Consider the following 10,614-nt stretch of genomic DNA (forward strand, 5'->3'; position numbering starts at 1 on the left):
GCTGTGTCAGTTGGATTGGAAAATACAACACGCACTTGCTCAGTGCATTGCACATCATCGTCATTCCGAATATTATGCAATTTCGAAAAGAACAGGGAGATATGTGAGGAAATACCAGCTGCCTGTTGTGTTCTCCACCATTCAGTTTTGATTTATGTACAAAATGGCTCCCATCGGAAAATATTTCTGAATTCCGTCTTCTGGCTATTGATGTGAAAAATAATCAGTAGTCAAGGCATCCTAAACAGTGCACGTATGTCCCCGGTTCTATTAGTTACAATTAGTTACCGACCTCGCTGTTTGCGATTTGTTCTTAAATTAAACCACTTAAGCTGCAGTAATTTTTTTACCTGAACACGTTGTTCTTCATCTTGTGGTCGCCGCCTGTGTCTTGGCCAGTTCCCCGCCGTGGGCAAGCGCCATTAAGTCCTTGAGGACCATAACAACAACCGGCAAGTGCCCTAACTATGATAAATAGTCTCATGAAGTTATTGGTAAAGAATGAGCGATGCAATAGGCGGAAATGCTTCGTCTGCCGCTGCTGGTTAACGAGCTGCCCGAGTAGAAGCTCAGGGCCGCCCCAGAGAGAACCCTACCGTTCGCGCCTCCGAAGCACGAGGTCATAGCCGCCGCAGAGAGCACACGGGAGTTTGTAGTGCCAAAGGCATGTTGATTCCTTCCAGAGGACCCTTGTCTTAATCCCAAAAGAGTTTGTGTTGAAAATAAAGATTTTTTTTCGAACTGTACACACTTACACGTGTTTCTAAAGGGTTTTACCTGAGTACATTGCAAAATAAAAACTTTACAAAGCCACCCTCAAACTTTGCTTTATTTGTTATCGTAATCACCTTTAAAAAATTTAATCTAATTTATTTAATGAAGGTATTTACACGGACAATCCGCTCCTCGCTGTGTCAGCGCATGGTTTATTTTTTTTTCTACTGGTGCGACCACATTTTTAAACTCATAATTGTTCGTTTTTAAAGTTATTGCACACAAAGGAGGCATCCATGACGCGGGATAAGGGCAAACGTTGGCACGCAACCAAGGGCTTAAGCTGAGTGCTTTAGTGCTCCCAACCCGCAACTAAGAGCCTGCGACGCTGCAACCTGCGACGCTCCGAATATTTTTCACTGACAGCTGGCAGTAGTTCGTATACAAAAAAAAAGGGAAGCACGGGAATTTGCTCACTTTCGGTGCATGCCTCAGCCCCGGGTTTCAATAAATAGCAACAGCTATTTGAAATAAACTGAAAGACAAGAGCTCCAGTTGTAGACTTAGACTATTCAGACCACCTAGCTTTTATTACATCCAGGCAAAATAAGTTACAAAACCATTACAGAACAAGTTTATATGGATGGTCAAAGTTTTGGTGCCCTGCTGACCAAGTAATAGAGAAACTAATCATATAATTAGACCCAAGAAAAGAGTAGAACTACGTGTTATTATTAACGCTTGAACTCAACACACCTTGCCTTTTGTAAAATATTGTAAGGTGAGCATTCATCTGCGCCGTTATTTTCAAAACATATGTGGAATCTCATGCTTTTGTTTACCATAGGTCGCCAGAAAAATAATTCGTATTTATATCCATTATGTGAGTTTTTGCTACTTTTTCACCCCTATGTACCTGGAATTCTGAGTGTTTTTCTCGTACAAGCTTTTGCAACTCCGCATACAATTAAACAGCACTGAAGATGTTTAAGAAAAAAAAAACCTGTCATCATTGCGCGAGAGATAGCTTTGAGCCACTAGTGAAGCGTCCGAAGGGGACGAAAATAATCAGCTGCTGTATACTAAAACTTCAGCGTCTATATGAGATTCTCTGCGTCCCTAGCTTTTGAATAATTTAAGAAAGGCGACCAGGAGAAAACACGAATATGCTGTCTCCTGCACCATGCAAGTTATGAAGATTCTTCCCTATCGCGTTCAAGAAAAAGAACCACAAATGCAGATAATGACGAACTGGCCATTCAAGAAAGGCGCAACTGGCATTGTGCACGGAGTTTATTTGTCACACAGCAGTGCCTATATTGGTCAATGTGGATTGGTCTTTCAAAGAGAGAGCGAAAGAGCTGACGTTCCTCTTGAAAGCAAGGTAACTTGAGAAAAACACGAACAACAAAAACAGAGGTGGAAGGGAGGCCGACAGACTGACTACTGAATTTTTTTGTGTGAAAGATGGTAAAGGAAAAATTTTACAGTCTGTCTTCTGGTGCGTATTCCCATGTTGAAAAGCATTGTTGCGCGTGCAAAAAAAAAGACAGAGAAGTTGCGCCTTGCGATTGTAGACAAGACAAAATTTTTTTACACGCACAGTGACGCCGTACCTGAGAGGTGTTCGAAGCCTATATTATATAAAAAAAAACAACACGTGTGTCCTAGCTATCATTCCGTTGAACTTTCATATTGTGAAGCGCAATTTCTTGGCGCGAGGATGTGTCCACAACTACTCGGCAGCAATGACCGCGTGTTTTTTTTTTTTTTCGCGCATACATATCATCGAATAAAATTCAGTTGTGAGTGCGCGCGTTCTCGGCACTTCTGTTTCGGTTGTGTGTGTTTTATGGCGCAGTGACGTCATATTCATGACGCGCATCTATCGAGTAGCCAGCTTGCCGCTCTACTATAGCAGAGGTTGCAAAAGTAATGCTAGAAGCTATTCAACAACAACAAAAAAATGTAGCAGGAAAATCATTCAAGCCTGCAATATTTCGAAGGACAGTGACAGATAGGTTGGCACGCTCTCAGTTTCGTTATCATAGGAGGAAATAACGTTTCTCGAAGATTTTGTGGATACAGGAATGTTTCCGTTCTTGCTGCTGCTTTCTAATTGTTCAATTGTTTTCGTATTTATAATTTTACACTTGGCACTGCTTTTGCTACGAATGTTTTATTTGGATTATCTATGGCCCTGCTTTAGGAATGTCGTCAACGCTTTGTTGTGGGCCGTCGCCTGCTTCTCTGTCTGATTTTGTCAGATATAACTAGCGTGAACCGCCAAGTAGGAGCGTGACGACGGACTCGAAACGGCGTTATTGGTCCGGCCTCTCGAGGTCTCTGCACATGCGGCAACTCTTAAACTTCGAGCGACTCAGCTCACAGAAGCGCGGGCCGCGCGTTGCCGTGTTTCCTGTATGCATGACACATGCTACACGTCAAATATGACTGTGTTATCCACCTTACCCCTTAATCCGATGGAGCGCTGTTCGTTCGAAACATTCATCGGAAATAGAGTTAAGTTTCTCTCTTAAGTACACCGTTCGATCCGAAAAATTCGTGTTTTGAAATATGAATGGTCATGCGATTCGGTTGCGGCGCAAAGAACGCTTCTAACGAAACGAAATCAGAGCAGCAGAAGCTCTGGCAGTAGGAGAAAGGGCTACTCTAGGCGCTCCTACCGCGAAGAAAGACAAACAACCAGCGCGCAGGCCTATCCAAGTTATCGTGCAACAAGGCAGATCGGCGGTGTGTGCTGAATCTATAAGCCATTCTGCTACGCAAGTTCCTTATTAGCGACCAGCTAGTGTGCCGCCGAGCCCACTCATAGCTTTGTCGTGGAGTGATTCGGTGATTTTTTTTTTTCAGGGAGTGATCACGCACCTAACATGAGACGGCGAGGCAGAACATCATCTGTGATTTCATCGGTTGCAGGAAGCGAGAAGCTGTACCGTCTTGTGCTATTTTATGAATATCACTCGAGCTACGACTGCTCGCTTAGTAGATCAGCGCTCCATCATAGTACGAGTCGGCAAACTCCACCGTCATCTCAAAGTATGTTCCGTAAGCTGCGCACGGCCGGCGGTTGTTTTTTGCAGTTATCGCATTGTTTGGAATGTTCATAGTGATCCACGTGACATTAACTGCTTGCAGTATGCTCAGCGTTTGCAGCGAGTCTCACAGTAAACATTCTGCTTGTTCCTTTATTAGAGAGGCTGATAGTATCTGATGCTGTTCGTTTCAGAACGCTCTGTGCGCTAAGAGGCACGCAGCACATCCGACCGGCTGAAACCAGGCGCTTTTACTACATTCGGCTGGCTCTTCCCAAGCGCTCGCCTCTGCTAATGGCACCTCGGGGCGTTCCGAATTTCTTCGCATAGCGTTTGGATACCATGGAAAATTCAGCGCAACAAAGGGATGAGTACAAAGGAAGAAGGGACAGACGCGCCGAACTCGCCCAGCTCAGCACAATCGGGGAAAGCAGTAGGGCGAACCAAGAAGAACGAAAGAGAGACACAAGAACACAGGACCAGGGCTCAACTACGGAAAAAATTTTCCTTTTCAAATGGGTCATATTGTATGCAATACAATACGCCAAGAGCCCAGTGGTTTGAGCAACCATGACAGTGCAAGCAGCGCCGACGCAAACACTCAACTTTATCACTGAAGGCCAGATCAGATACCAGTAAAATCTCACTATCGTGCAGCCAAACGCGGAAGGGAGGAACGAAGTTTATAAGTACAAAATGCGTCTTTATTTCACAGCAAAACACGGCTAAGCGAATGTAGAGTCAAAGGAAAACGCTCAACGAGAAGAAAAAAAAAATACAAGCAACAGCAACAGCCTGTGTCTGTGGCTAAAAAGAATTCTAAAATGCCCTCTAATCCAGGAGGTCATGGGAAATCAGAAGGCGGGTGCACCGGCGTTTTCGGCCGCTATAGTCGGTCCCTGCGCTTTCCTCGGCCCCCAGCAGCTGTAGTAGCAGGCTGAAGCTGACGCCGAATCTAGAGGACCTGCCACCGGCTCACATCGCATCTGCGCAATAGTTCCACAAGAATCAGCGAGGGGCGTTCCGCGTTATGGCTGCGGCATCAAGTCGACTGTGTACATTTCTGATTTTTTTAAAAATGACAGATCAACATGTTCTAAAGTGTCCCTAAACAGTTCCGTAATAATTAATGCTAAATTAATGTAAATGTTGTATTAAACCATAATGCGTATTTTCTAAACATTGTTAACATTATTTCAAAGCTAAAAGGGTTTTTAAGAAAACAACCTAAATTATGTCGTACACTTGCCTTCTTCAATTGACGAGGCGACAGAACTTCCAGCCCACGTATCCGCCGTAGAATTACATGTTGAATGGAATCACAGGTGATTAGCCAGGCACATCACAAAGGGCAAAATAGCCGTCGCGGTAGACGTTGTCAATGTTGTCGTCATCCACGCATACCAGCAACCGTGGATCGTATCCCAGCGCTGCGCGCACAGCTGTCAGCAATGGCTGCCGAATGGAGACCTGCAGGTAGTCGACGGCCAGCAAAGGCTGCCCCGGCCACAGAGCTACATACACGTCGCAGTACGTCTCTATCGGGCAGTGTGGCTCTTTGGTCAGCAAGCAGGCGGTGAACACATCCCCGTGCACTGTCCAGTCGATAGTTGCTTCGCGTTCGCCAACTGCCATGGCAGCCGCAATGCTCCTCAGCAGCGCAGGACACTCATCAAAAGTAGGCGCAGTTGTAAGACGGAAGACCCGCCACACAACTAAGCGCTGGCGCTGCGCCATCCAGCTTCGCAGGCATGCTATCCGCCGGAGACAGAATTCGTCGCTCTCAGCAGCTTGGACGGCTTCGCATAACGCACCGTGAACATCGGAGGGCGGTAGTTCCCGAAGTCGCGGCAACCACGGCAAGTTCTCTTCGTCCAAGCGCAACAGTTGCGCTGCACTGAATCCACGCAGCAGAATTTGCAGGTTTAGCATCTGGATATCCGCCATAGAGGAGCCGAGTTGTGGTACTTAAGCGGCGATGGTTAGCCGGTGTTCGTCGACGTAAGGAAGTGCACACCCGTCTCGATAAGTTAACAAACGAAATCACTTCTCTGGCACAGCTGTTTCCGTTGCCCACGAGTAGATGTGTGGCTTAAAATTGCACTTCTGAGTGCTACTGCTGATACATCTCATTCTATTCAGGCCGTATTTAGGGGTGGTTTCATCTAATGACTGGCGTCAAGCCCTCTGCCGGGCGCAATGTACTCAAGGCATCACTCAGAGGCACTCTATCATTCTATGCTTTGTCATCCTGCATAGATTTTATCAAATATGCGGAAGTATTTATCTCTAAAGAAGCACTGTGAAAGGGCCCAAAATGCAAAAAAAATGCGTACAATAAATTTATCAGATAATATCAAATCAGGTGCCGCGTTTTTGAGAAACATATGCGTTAACCCTTATAAAAATTTCTATAGACAGTCCATAGACTGTCTATAGACTTTAGTCTATGAAGTCTATAGACTGTCTATAGACAAATCCTTTAGACTGGTCTATAGACAGTCTATAGATTTATGGCCATACACTTTTAGTAGACTTTTGTCTATAGACAGTCTATAGACAAATGTGTACTAAAAGTCTATGGGTCTATAGGAAGTCTATAGACACAGGTCTATAGACAGTCTATAGACGATCTATAGACTTATGGTCATACATTTCCTATAGAGGTGTCTATAGACCGTCTATAGACACTTGTCTATAGACGGACTATAGACGACCTATAGACTTATGGCCATAGACTTCCTGTAGATTACCGTCTATAGACAGTCTACAGACAAAAGTCTACTGGTCCAATAGACATGTCTATAGACTGTCTATAGACATTCCATAGGTGTGTGGCCTGGCAGTGCTATAGACCTTTGTCTATAGAGAGTCTATAGACCTCTGTCTACTAAACTGTTAGTAGACCATTATCTATAGACTGCATATAGACTGTCTACAATCATTGAAAAAGGTCACCAGACAGAGTTCACACATGAAACAATCAATATACTTACAAATTTAGTTTATTTCCAAGCTATCCAGGCTGGGAATATGCAATACATGCACCATAAGAATGCACCACAGTTACATAAAAGTTGAAAGTAACAGTCCGGCTAGTTTCCTCAGAAGCATTCTTGTGGCCTGTTGTCTGCAGTAAATCGTCCGGGCACGTTTACCTGTACAGCACAAAGGAAGAAAATAATATAAGAGGAACTGAAAAAAAAAATTCCCGTTCCATCTCTACACATGTGCTTTACAATGCAAGGCATATCCTGGCTATGCCATTCTAGAAAGGCAATCTTGATCCTTTGGTTTGGTTTTATGGGGTTCAAAAACCCAAGGCGACACAGGCTACGAGACGCTGAAGTGAAAGGCTGGGGAATAATTTCGGCCACCTGGGCAGAGTACACAGGCCTTTAGCATTTTGCCTCTATTAAAATGCGACCGCCTAGGCCGGAATCGAACCTGCATCTTTCAGGTCGCCATACGAACATGACAGCCACTGAGCTATCACGCCGGCTCGATCATATCAGTAAATACACGAAAGATTATATGCGTCGTAATAAAACATTGTAACAAAGAACCCTAATCCCTGGAGCACTCTACTCTGAATCCAGTACTGATACTGATTTCTGTATGGCAATACTGTTACAGCCAATACTGACCTCTTTATGGCAATCATTTTACTTTATTTGTAACAGAAGACTTCGAACAATTGTGCCACATATCTGCATTGACTCGCAAGGAGCTGTTAAGAATGCCACCTCCATAATATACAGATTCAGTGCACCTCACACAGGGATCCAAAAAGGAGAATATTGCAGCATTTATTCTTATAACCGCTATAGAAGAAGCGCTTCAATATACCCTGCGTGAAGCCTGGTACACCCAGCCAAATCTTTAACTGGCTCGGGTGTTGCATCGCTAAATGCACCTTGTAAAAAAGGTGCCTTTCGGCTACACTGCTGGCATATTCATGCTGTAATTTAACGAGTGAAATGTCATTTCGTGCTTCCTTTTTGTTCATATAATGTTTGAGTGCAGTACTTGCGTGTTTAGATCAACGTTATCAGAAACATTCATCTGCCACTACGAACAGCTGAAACAAGCGGCCTACGCAGCAATGGATCTGCTCCACATGGCTTCATCCTCTGGGTAAAGTACCACTCCTTTCATGACGGGCTAGTGGTTTACAAAGATTAAGTGCAAATGCACCACCAGAATCACTGCTGCGTATCCCGCTTGTTCCTGCTCTTTGTAGTGGCAGACGATGAATATTTCTGATAACTTTGATCTAAACACGCAAGTATTCAACTCAAACATTATATTAACAAAAAGAAACTATGATATGTCATCTCACGCGTCAAATTACAACTTGAATATGCCAGAAGTGTAGCCAAAAGGCACCTTTTTACAAGGTGCATTTAGCGATGCAACACCAGAGCAAGTTAAAGATTTGGCCGGGTGTACGTAAGCCGATACCAAAACGGGCACAAGCTATACAAAACCAGCAGGCAGAAGCAACCAGTTCACCACAGATTTTCGCCTATAACTTGAAGCACAAAGACGGAACAGCATACTCATACATCTGCGCGCGCTCTTAGAAACAAGCGGGTTGCAGCGCTTCCATGCCGCGCTCATTATTCAGAATACTAATACAGCACACAGAGGCTGCAGCTGCGCCGTTTCAAAAGCAGTCGCGAGGTTGAGACAGCAAATTACTATCACGATAAAATACCGTCTGAAATTCACTTAGTTTTTCCTTCAAGTGCAGCCCCAACAGCGCAGTAAAGAGGTGTGTTTATTGCATGGAGGTAGCCTAACCCAACGCTGCTAGAAAAATCAGCGAAAGCATTGAACGTGCTCAAAGTAGGAAGTATTTCAATGAAACAATTGCAGGCGCAGCTATAATAACACGAGAGCTTAATTTAATTTTAGGCGCAAATAAGCGGCGAGTCACATCGGCGCTTCCGTAACGTAGAAGTCTTAAATCAGAAACACATACTTTGCCTCTAGCGCAAATGGTATTCGAGAAATCTGTGCACGTGTGAGCGGGAGTCATGAACGAACCACTCGGAACGAAATGTAAGCCACCTCTTGTCGAGCCGACCTTTACCCAGCTTTCAAAATGAAGTGCCCGCAAGCCAGCGGCGGCGGCCAACGGCTCTGATGACAGACACGGACGAATCCATACGTGTGCAACGAAAGGGAGATGGGATGGAGCTCGTGGGTTCTTCGCGGTGTTTGAGCACGCCGTCCATTCGCGCCGGCAACGAATTTTATTCACCCATCACACTACAAGCATTCCTCCAGCGCCGCTTGACTACAACTTTGACAAACGTCTCGCGCTCCAGTCTATAGCGTTACAAGACAACTTTGCTGAAACGTCGGCGTCCACGACGCGCACCGATCGAACGTCCATACGTAGCAAGCAATGCACACCTCCAAAAGAACAGCACTCCATGGTCCAGAGAGGCGATAACACAAATATAAGAAAATAAATGTAATCCACCACTGAACGAGTACGTTTGTCGAGTAAGTACGTTTTCGGAGGTGCAAAGTAAATTGAGCTCACACGGCGCTAACTAACACACAGTTCCATTTCGGCCATCATTCACAGGCTAAACGACATTTCTGGCCGCGCATCTACCTTGAAACACGAAAAATCTAGTAGACAGCTCGCGAGGAGCGGCTTATCATCAAGGGCATCGCACAGACTGCCTTTCCGCGCGTTAGTAAAGACAGCGGCACAGAGATAAGCGGCATTAGTCGAGAGCCCGATGGCTTCCGCCTTAGAAACGAAGATAGGACGTTTGTCACTGCGCACATAATCTGTTCTGCACACACAGCTCTGCTTAGAGTGGTTTAGGAGACCAAATGAATAAAATATAAACGTGTAGACTTACCGTAAGGAGACGATGAAGCTGGATTTTGAAGAAAACGTAATCCGCGTACATGGAGGAAGGAAAGATGTCCGCGAAAAACACGCCACCGCCATTGATGCAGCCACGCACAGGGTTGTTTGCAGCCCGAATAATTTTCCGCCGTCTCGCGGTAAAATGGGTAAAACGTGAAACAGAAACCCATTTCACGGTCGTATCTTTATCGCTCGCACTCTTGCCGTGTGCAGCTTGATCTGATATCCAAGACCACAGAAGGCAATCGGTTTATAAGCTTAAATTCTTCGCTTACCCCCTAAAAATTTTATTGTTTTCGTGAAAACACAACCGAAATCTAACTTCTTGTCGGTATACGCGCCGCATCTCCCACCGAATAGTATGTGGTACAATTCTCAAATAATAATTATAAGGTTACATAGCATAACGTCTTTTTTGCGTGTGTTCGTGTTTAGAAAACTGATATGCGCCACATCAGCGTGTCATCGGCTCCGAAGCAACAGGTGCAAGGGTAGGAACGAAAAAATACTGGCTTTGTGATTGTTGCGTCGCAGCACTTATTCACGTGAATACAAACTGCAAAGGTAGAAATGGCAGATGTTAATCGCAGAAAGGACCAGGCTCTTTGAGATTAATCTAAGATGTTTCTAAGGCATGAGCGCTTCCTTGAATTCTCACACCCGTATTTCCCCCTTTATTTTCAGGACGTTCTAAAGAGAAATGTAGATCCTTTGATAAAATTTTTCTGATTTCAGCACGTTGGACAGTAACGATTGAAAGATGGAATGGAATTTTGTCGAGCAATTCCTTTAAGGGACAGCGTATTCGTTCAATGCAGTAGAGTTTGCGGGTGCCCTTACTTCAAGAACGGCTGCTTTTCCTCGGCTTACTTGTTAGCATTAAATATTAAATTGTATTGACAATATACGTCACGGTATAACGAAAAGGAGCTTGTCAGGGCTCCT

The 10,614-nt window shown here is 44.7% G+C and overlaps 1 long non-coding RNA gene across 1 annotated transcript; it reads right to left on the bottom strand.

The window, feature by feature from the left end:
* Nucleotides 1-6,757: 6,757 nt before the first annotated feature.
* Nucleotides 6,758-9,703, bottom strand: LOC149326944 (uncharacterized). The gene is made up of 2 exons (XR_016285966.1): nucleotides 9,659-9,703; nucleotides 6,758-6,928 (listed from the first exon to the last, which is right to left on the bottom strand). It is a non-coding gene; the product is annotated as an uncharacterized LOC149326944 (long non-coding RNA).
* Nucleotides 9,704-10,614: the final 911 nt, after the last annotated feature.

The sequence above is a fragment of the Amblyomma mixtum genome, chromosome 10 (genome assembly GCF_055824585.1).
Source record: "Amblyomma mixtum isolate Tamu chromosome 10, ASM5582458v1, whole genome shotgun sequence".
Taxonomy (NCBI): domain Eukaryota; kingdom Metazoa; phylum Arthropoda; class Arachnida; order Ixodida; family Ixodidae; genus Amblyomma; species Amblyomma mixtum.